We start from the raw sequence: 9,920 nt of genomic DNA, 5'->3' as shown, positions 1-9,920 counted from the left end.
TGGGCATCTTCACAGAGACAGCTGTTGACGTCTGTAGGGTGTAGTCTGGGCATCTTCACAGAAACACTCCATTGTCACCAGTGCCCTTTGAAAAGTTTCTGTGGGAATGGGGAGAGCAGTTCCCTGGAAACCAGACCCACCCTATGTCTAGCAGAGCACACAGCCCATCTGTGTTGCCTCTGGAGGATGAGCTCGCTCATCTTCTCTTGCTGAAGCTTGGTTTACAGTCCCCCTTCCTCCGTGAGCCATCCTTAGGTGTGTCAGGGATGCTGTGGGCTCATCCTGACCACTGTGGTGTGTTAGCCTTCAGTTCTGTAGTGCTTTAACCTACAGTGTTTCTCAGCACAGAAGAGAGGCAGAGCTGATGGTATAGTCCACTGTGCTGTCAAGGGGTGGGGGGACTGGAGTCAGGCTGTGCTGATCTAAACTTAAGGCGGACTTTGTACTATTTCTAAAATTTCTAGAATGGACAGTTTTCCTCAGGAACTCTGTCTTGTTTCAGGACCCACTTAGTCTAACTTTTTAAGCAGGTATGTCTTTATTCTTTATCAGAGAGCTCTCTATTATGTATAAACAGAAGCTGCTCATTCGTTTCCTGACCACCCTGACCTGAATAATTACACAGAAACTGTATTAATTACAACACGGTTTGGCCAATGACTCAGATGTTCTTATATCTTAAATCAACCCATTTCTGTTAATCTGTGTATTGCCATGAGGCTGTGGCCTACTGGGTAAGGTTCTATTCTGGTGTCCTTCTCTCTCCTTCAGCAGCTACATGGCATCTCCTTGACTCCACCTACTCTCTCTCAATCTCTGTTTGAATTTCCCATCTGGTTTTACTCTGCTAAGCCATTGGCCAAAATAGCTTTATTCATTAACCAATAAAAGCAATATATATACAGAAGGACATCCCACAATATCTCCCCTTTTCTCTCCAATTAAAAATTCCTTTTTTAGCTTATATGTAATTCTTAGTAAAATTTTTTAGTAAAATTACATATAACAAAACAGTTATCAAGAAAGAATTATGGTTACAATATTCATCAATTTACATTTAACAAATTAAGGAAAATACTCTATCATCTATCCTATCTTTGTGAGTCTAAAGTTTCATATCTAATTTATCTTTTATTATAACTAAGGAAAGCTATAACTATCTGTCTTCAACTCTTCAAAAACCCCAGAAGGATATAATATTACCTAAGTGTAGTAGGAAAGCTGCTTGTTTGTTCCTGGCTGCCCAGACTCCCAAAATAACCACACAGAAACTGCTTTTATTACATTACTTCTTGGCCTATTAGCTCTAACTTCTTATCAGCTAGCTCTTACATATTAATTTAACCCATTTCTATTAGTCTGTGTATCATCACAAGGCTGTGGCTTACCAGGTAAAGTTCTGGTGTCTCTCTCTGATGGGGACATGGCTTCTCTCTGACTCCGCCTCCTTTCTCCCAGCATTCAGTTTAGTTTTCCCTGCATACCTCTATTCCTTGTGCAGGTCCAAGACAGTTTCTTTATTAACCAATGGTATTCACAGCATATGGAGGGGAATCCCACATCACCTAAGTAAATGGGAAGTGCATTGTAAGCAGCTTCCAAAACTCTAGAATTGACAAAGACATCTCACTGTCTGGACAGTCATGCAAATATTGTGGCATTCATCTTTAGTTTACAGGCCAGATTTTTTCCACGAAACAGAAAATTTGAAAGACTGTTAGCCTATATTGGCAGTTTTTTAGTCACTTTTTCTGTGTCCTGCAGAATATCTCATAGACTCTTCTGTGAGCAGGAATCCTGAAGGACCTTTCCATCTTTTATAAGTTCAGCAGTCATTTTCTGTGGGTCCTGCATGTCCAGTACATACAGAATGCCATCAAGCAGTCCAGACAAGAGCAGTTTCTTGTACAAATGGCTAGCTTTGTCACATCGAAGGCAAATTCCACAATGAGTTTCTTTAATGCCCATCAATCTCTCTGAAGTAATTGGTGCTGCCAGAAGCAGACATTTCTCACTATCAAGAAAAGTCAAATTATTAAAACATCTTAAATGCCATATTATGTAGGTCTTTGAAGTGTTGAAGATTACCTATTCATCTGAAATGTATTTTTGTATATTTAGAAAATTTAACTGACATGGTTAAAAGTTTGATTATTATAGATGACTATTAATCTGTATTTCTTAATTATATACTTCATTTTTAAATGAGTTGCACAAACACAATACCTTAAACAACAGCAGAAATACATATACACAGTGTAACAAATTGATCTTAAATTTGTATTAATAGACCAAGATTCATACTAATGCAAAGTATTCATCTTTATATAATATCTCCCCCATTTTTAGAAAAAGATTGTCTGTGATCATTTAATCATTTATAATCAACTCCCTATAAATGAAAACAAACTTATATAAACAATCATTTTGGGAATTTGGGTGTAGTTTTCTCCAAACTGCTTCCTGCTGTTTGTTGGGTGAAGTATTTTTAGGGTTCATGGAGACCTTTTTTTTGGGGGGGGGGAGGGTTGCTTGTTCTATCAAACCATATTAGCCTGGAAGAAATCCATAGGTTCTCATCTTCTGTGGAAAAAAAGAAGAACCTCTTTTCTAAAGTAGCATATCCTTAGACTCAAAATTTGAAGTCAATATACATTTATGTTGGTTTATCTTAGCAGCCCCGGAGTCAAATGTCTCTCTGTAGTCAAAAAATTCAAATAATCAACCAACAAAAGCAACACATATACAGAAGGACATCCCACATCATCTTTGTACTAATCTTATAAGGAGCTAGGGTTGGATAGCTATCTAGTACTGACATTCTGGGTAGTTCAGGGTGTCATAGCTCCTCCCTTGGCCAGAGATATGACTCAGGTCATCTTCTGAGGTATCCACTGTCCTGTGGCTCCCAGCTGCTGATTACTTTGAAACCCTAAGACCATTTATTTGACACTGAGCTTATCTGACTGCTTTGGCCTGAATTTGGGTTTATATGAGTTTGGAGTCTCTACTCTGCAAATTCTCAACCTCTGGGGACCATCAGGGAACTCAGGTAGAAGGTGTAGACTATGAAACACCTTTGAGTGTGAACTGACCATAAATGAGAGGAGATGTTAAGGCAGTTGAACACACAAGATCCAAAGACTAATAGGATCCCTCGTAAGGCTACCTCCCATCCCACCTTGACTTCAGAGATCCAGCTCCTCAGCTGGTCTCCGTGCCTCACAAGCTTTGAAGGTGATTTTGTAGCTCACGTGAGCAGATGAAACATTAGTGAAATTATAGGATATCTTAGGGTTTTCTGTTGCTATGAAGAGACACCATGGCCATTGAAACTCTTACAAAGAAAACCCTCAATTGGGGCAGCTCATTAACAGTTTTAGAGTTTCAGTCCATTATCATCATGACTGGGATCTTGTGCAGGCATGGAGCTGAGAGTGCTTCATTTTGCAGACAACTGACAGTCACACTGAGGGAAGTTTGAGCAAAAGAGGCCTCAAAGCCCACCCCAACAGTGACAAACTTCCTCCAACAAGGCCACACTTCCTAATAATGTCAGTCCCTTTCAAACAGCATCCTTGGGGATGTCCACACACCATTCAGCCTTGAAAATGACACAGGAGACCCTAGAACAGCCTTGAAGAAACCAAAACCCACAAGATTTCATATTATGATGATGATGATGATGTATCATTTGGTTTCTGTAGAACTTTGTTTGCCTCCTTAGAAAGGTGTGTGTGTGTGTGTGTGTGTGTGTGTGTGTGTGTGTGTTTTGATTTAACAGGCTATTGTTCCTTACAACAGCTAGGTTGATGACAGAACTTCCTGTAGGTGGTTAATGTATATCTCTGTGTTGTCTTTGCCCCTGTGGAAAGGACATCTACCACACAAGCCCAGAGCAATAGGAGTCTGTAGATCCAGCAGTTGTCTTCAGTCTATCTTGGGCACAATCCTAGGACCATGCAAGGATAGAGTTCTCATCTTGAGTTTAAAGGGCAGAAGTAAAGGTCTGGGCTCAAACAAAGAGAGACACAGGCACAACTTGTCAATAAGGGAGGAACAGACAGTAAACCTGACTTCTCTGTTTGTTTGACCAGGTATTTAAGGTCCTTCATATGTTGGCTTTCTCAAGATTATAACGAATCTTCTAGATCAGTGATTCTCAATCTGTGGGTCAAAACCCCTTTGGGGTTGAGAGAGCCGTTCACAGGGGTGGTCCAAGATCATTGGAACACAGGTACATTTTACATTACAATTCAAAACTGAAGTACAGACCCACAAAAGTCTATTAACAATTTATTAAGGGGTGCAATGGAAAAAGAAACTCATGAATACTAAATAAAGTAGACACCATTGCTAACTCAGATGCTGCTGCCCCACCTGGGTGATGAGGACCAACTGCAAGACTTGCTCCAGCTCTGACCACCCAAGAGAGAGTGCATGACCCTTCTCCTCCATTTTATTGTCCCACCTCCAGAGAAAACCATACCCATGCCAAGTCATTCCAAAAGTCATTGGCAAAATGAATTGAGCTCCCACGACACATAACAGTAGCAGAATTATAGTTATGAAGTAGCAATAAAATAATTTTATGGTTCTGTGTCACCATTAAACAGGGAACTGATCTAGAAGGTTCCAATTTTAGTAAAAGTACAACTTGGGGTGGATGAATCCAGCTATTTATCTAAGTAGGCTAATTCTGGAAGCATGGTGGCTCTTTGCTCTGATACAGGAAATGCAGTAATCTGATGGGAACACCCAGATAAGTTCATTGTTCAGGTGTGGTGGCAAAAGCCTGTAGTCCCAGCACTCAGGGTTGAGTCAGGAAGATCAGTGTGGGGCCATGTTAGGCTGCATAGGAAGTGTGAAGCCAACCTGGGGTACATGAAATCCAGTCTAAAATGAACAAAAGTCTATAAATCAAACATATTCCTTGTGTTTCCTAAAGCCTAGAGAAAAGGAAACTGTCTAGGGCACACTTTTTGCCATTTCGTTGATGGGGTGCAGAGACAAGGAATTGTGGGGAAGGAATTTGGACCCGGGTTGAAGGGAACCTGGAAGCAAGGTATCTGCTAGCTGTCACGGACCTGTTGTGAATCCTGGCTCAAGCCCTCAAGAAGCCTTACACACTTCCAGGGATACAGAAAACTGTCACCCAAGACTCCACAGTGGTCCAAATGAATGTTGCATGCAAGGCCAGACATGCTTATCTGCGGGTTTTACTCGTTCTGTGACCTGTCAGACATCTTCCTAAGTAGCTGCTGGCGTTGCCCTTGAGGATGGAGGTGGAGGACCTCGTCGCCCTGCGGGAGTTCTTGTTCAGCTCTCTGAAGAGGGTGTGCAGGGGTGGTGGTGAGGAGACATTCCTTCTGAGTGGCAGCTAAAGTGAAGTCGGATTTGTAGTGGGAGCTGCGGGCCGCTTTCCTGCCACCCTAGCTCTCGGCCGCCTGGCTAGCTTATGCCCTGAAATAATTACATGGAAACTGTATTCTTTTTTTCTTAATTTATTTATTTATTAAAGATTTCTGTCTCTTCCCTGTGGCTGCCTCCCATTTCCCTCCCCCTCCCCCAATGAAGTCCCCCTGCTCGTCAGCCCAAAGAGCAATCAGGGTTCCCTGCCCTGTGGGAAGTCCAAGGACCACCCACCTCCATCCAGGTCTAGTAAGGTGAGCATCCAAACTGACTAGGCTCCCACAAAGCCAGTACGTGCAGTAGGATCAAAACCCATTGCCATTGTTCTTGAGTTCTCAGTAGTCCTCATTGTCCGCTATGTTCAGTGAGTCGGGTTTTATCCCAGGCTTTTTCAGACCCAGGCCACTGCTTAGTTTTAACCTCTTATTGGCTAGCTCTTACATATTGATCTAACCCATTTCTAATATTCTGTGTAGCACCACGAGCTGGCTTACCAGGAAAGATCTTAACCTGCGTCTGTGTCAGGTGGGAGAATCATGGCGACTCACTGACTCGGCTTCTTTCTCCCAGCATTCTGTCTGTCTACTCCGCCTACCTAATTTTCTGTCCTATCAGGGCCAAGGCAGTCTCTTTATTTAACCAATGAAATTAACACAAAACAGAAGACTCTCCCCCATCAGGATTGACTAACAAAACCGGAAAGACTGGCCGTTACTCTTTTCCTCATAGTCTGTAGAGTGTGGGGACGGGCATTTGCCGCCAGAACTGGGGAAGGCCGGCTGGATAATGGTGTAGCTCACCGTGTTAAGAAGTGTTTCCTAAAGAGGAGGCTTTGGATGCAGTGGTGAGCAGGAGGCTGAACAGGAGGACTGGACGGCTCTGCTGAGGGTCAGCTCCCGAAACTGGTGGGATGGGATGAGGAGGAGGCTTTCAGAGACCGGTTAGCATTCTCAGCTGTGTGTATGTCATGGTTCCCATGCTAGGATCTGGAAAGTCCTGTTTTAAAAGCTGGATGTTCCTGCTTAGATTTTAGATGCTGGATCGCCATTAATGAATGCCAATCCATTCTCTGTTCTGATTCTGAAGCCCCTGGCTCATACAGTGTGTGCTTACAATCTGGTTAACCCCAGGCGATCATCTGGCTTTGCATATTCGCCTAGAAGAAGGAAGTTGTGTAGCCGATGGTAAAAACAGCATTTGGATTTGTGTTGCAAGCATGGTGCCGCCCCCAATCTGCCCAGGCCTGCTCAGCACTGGGGTCTTGCATAAGTAACGCGCCTACACTTTGCAGTTTTCCAGTATTTTGTCATTAGAATGAATTTAGGGTTTTGTGGATTTGATCACTGACCTGGGTCTAATATTGTGTAGAATATAATGAACACCATCAATTTCTGCTCTCTGGGTTAGCAAAATCTTGAGACATCTTTATTTAAAGCCTTTTCAGAATGAAAACAAAACCCAACTGTCCTTCCAGGCTGCATAGTTGGCGTGGTTCTGAATTCCCTGATCCCAGCCTTGGATTTATCCAGATGTTCTGTGGGCTGATGTTTTTGTTCAGCTTAGTAACACTGATTTATTTTCTGAAATTAAAAAGGATTGCTTGTTGAATTCTCCAATATCCCTCCTTTGTTGACTGCTGGCAACTTTAAATGAAAATAATTATTCTTCATAATTTCTTTACAGAGTTGAACGTTTTTCTGTCTCTTCCCTTGGTTTGAAAACTAAAGACTGTACTTTTTTGTAAAGCTTTGTCCAGTGTTTCTTTTCCCCCTTTTTATTGGTGCTAGGATTTGAACCCAGAATTGTACAATCCAGGCAAGGGTTCTCCTGGGGGACTGTGTCCCCAGCCCGAGGCAACTGCTTTTTCCTGAGGTCCTTGTCTGCCAGGCTTGCAAGAGGAACTTTGCAGAGTTTGTGGTTCATATGAGCTGTTCTGCCACATGAAACGGCCTCATGGAGATACAGGCTTATGAAATACAGGCTCCACTTTTGTGATCAGAAGAGGGACCTTCTCCTTCTTCCTCTTCTCCGTCCTCCTCCTCCTCCTCCTCCTCCTCCTCCTTTTCCTCCTCCTTCTTTTGAGATAGCATCCCAAGTAGCCCAAGCTTTCCTCAATTTCCTGATTGCTCTAGATTCCCTTTTCTATTGGGCTGAAATTATAGGACGCTCAGCTTAGAAAAAAGAAACTTAATTACAATTCTAGAATTTGCAATGTTTGCTTCTCTTCCATGAATCCCTTTTGGTAGGAACCAGAAACTCCAGCTGGATTCTCCAGCTGAGACTCCTATGGAGCTGGTCACCTGCTCTTCCTGCCCTCGGCACTGGTCTCCCCGACAAGGCAGGGCTCTCTGCTGGTCTCTTCTTGGACTCTTGTCTGGCTGACAGTGTCTCACGTGTGTCCTTTCTCTTCACCTGGAGTGGAGGCTGTGCTGCCCTCAGGCCCCTCCTGGAGTCAGGGTGACAGCTGGCAATGCAGCCCCAATCCACCTTTCCAAAATCTAAAGACTCTGAGTGTCACTCTTTCCCATCGTTTGTGACCCCAGTTGTTTCAAGTCAAAGGGACAGAGGCCGAAGAGGCAGAGTGATATCAACAGCGAGGAACAGCGTGTCACAGTGAAGCCGGAGAGCCAGGTTAGTGAGGTCAACAGCGAGGAACAGCGTGTCACGGTGAAGCCGGAGAGCCAGGTTAGTGAGGTCAACAGTGAGGTTAGTGAGGTCAACAGCTAGGAACAGTGTGTCACGGTGAAGCCGGGGAGCCAGGTTAGTGAGGTCAACAGCCAGGTTAGTGAGGTCAACAGCCAGGTTAGTGAGGTCAACAGCGAGGACCAGCATGTCACGGTGAAGCCAGAGAGCCAGCTTCCTCTGTGGGAAAAGTGTCTGGGGCTCAAGTCTGCTGCAATGGAGCACCAACTTTGAATGACCTTGGTGACCTCAACCTGCCTGCACTTTGAATGAGATGAGGTCGTAGAGGGATGAACCTGCTTATAAAGTAAATGGACATGAAGTAGGGAGAGCAGACCCCCAGGGAGATGGGATTTCTGAAGCCCTTGACTCAGAAAGTCAGTTCTGGGGGTGGGGGACGCAGGAGAGGCAGTCTGGGCCGGTAATGCTAGGGATTGTGTTTTCCAGGGTTCTCATGCTTAGCAATGATTCAGACCAGGAGTTTGGGCACAGTGTTTGCCAGGAAAGGAGCAAAGCAGGAATGTCCAGCTGACTAGTGGCGCTGGCTTCTGACTGACCGCGCCCTTCTGTGGCACAGAGCTTTCTGTCCGCTTTGTTTGACTAACGGGGGAACATTTGCTCTAATTTCTTAGACTGATCCCAGAGCACCGTAAGAAGGACAGCTCAGGACAAACAAAGCGGTGTTAATTGGCCCCATGGATCTCTGTTACTTTTTCCTGGGCTACACTGCAGTCCCCACTGAATAAGGGAGCCCGACGCCACCAACATCCGGGAGGTTTACCCCACTTGAACTTGACATTGATCCCAAGTCACTTCTGTGTGTTCTGTAGATCAGTGCTCACCATCCCCATGCAGAATTCCAGCTGCGCTCACTGCTGTACCTCTGACTTCTCTGGAAACCTCTCCCCGCCGCCCACCCACGCACCCAAAGACAGTGTTCGTCTTTGAAGACCTGGCCTTAAACCTGGGCTGCTCGCGTCATGCTGTCTGACTGTGGCTGCTCTTTCTCCCTCCCTGAACAGCAAGGCCTATTCAGCTGACTTCTCTGATTACACGTTTTCTTAGATGGCTGACTTTTTCTGGCCTACACGGTAGGCTAGTGTAGGCACGTAGTGAGTCTCATGAGTGTTCTGCGTACAAGTGTTGCTAATAGGCACTTTTTATGTGGTGATTCCAGTAGGTGATATTTGACATGTGTACGTGCTCTGGATTTCTTTCCTAACGTGATGTATCAGAGAATGGTTATCATAATTACTTATTTTTGGTGTCTCAGAATTCTCCATAGGTCTTGTGAATACAGTAATTTGAAATGTTATTTTTAATTTAATTTCTATTTTTCTGTCTTCATTTTCCTGTACACACTTGATCTGCTCCAAGTTTGACTCTTAAGGATGTTACGGTAACCTGGCAGAGCATCCTAGGGTTAAGCTGGCCTTTTCTTCCCTGAGATGTATCTCGATGTGATACTCTTGCCCCTTTGTTCATCAAAGCTTTGTTCATTACAACTTATCTTTGATGATGGAATTATGGCTCGTGTGCCCTTGATTTTGACTGCTTCCCCTCATATGAAACTACGATAGCCTGCAGCACACACACACACACACACACACACACACACACTTAGACACTAGCAGTGTGTACAGCAGCCTTGTATTTTGGTTTCCACTTGTTAGTGCACAGCAATGTTATTTATCTACTCATCTTGTAACTTGGCTTTTATGAGGTTAGAGTGGTATACATGGCTCATTCTAGCTGAGAAAATTTAGATGCAACAAAATAAGCACAAACAACATCTAGGCCAGATAACTGAGATTTATATATATATA

At 44.0% G+C, this 9,920-nt stretch overlaps 1 protein-coding gene across 2 annotated transcripts in view; it reads left to right on the top strand.

The window, feature by feature from the left end:
• Itpr2 (inositol 1,4,5-trisphosphate receptor type 2) overlaps nt 1–9,920 on the top strand; it is a 408,993-nt gene that overhangs the window by 167,920 nt on the left and 231,153 nt on the right. The window lies entirely within an intron of this gene.

Source organism: Microtus ochrogaster (assembly GCF_000317375.1).
Source record: "Microtus ochrogaster isolate Prairie Vole_2 chromosome 14 unlocalized genomic scaffold, MicOch1.0 chr14_random_2, whole genome shotgun sequence".
In the NCBI taxonomy this organism is placed as follows: Eukaryota; Metazoa; Chordata; class Mammalia; order Rodentia; family Cricetidae; genus Microtus; species Microtus ochrogaster.
This window is presented reverse-complemented; position numbering and strand designations above follow the sequence as displayed.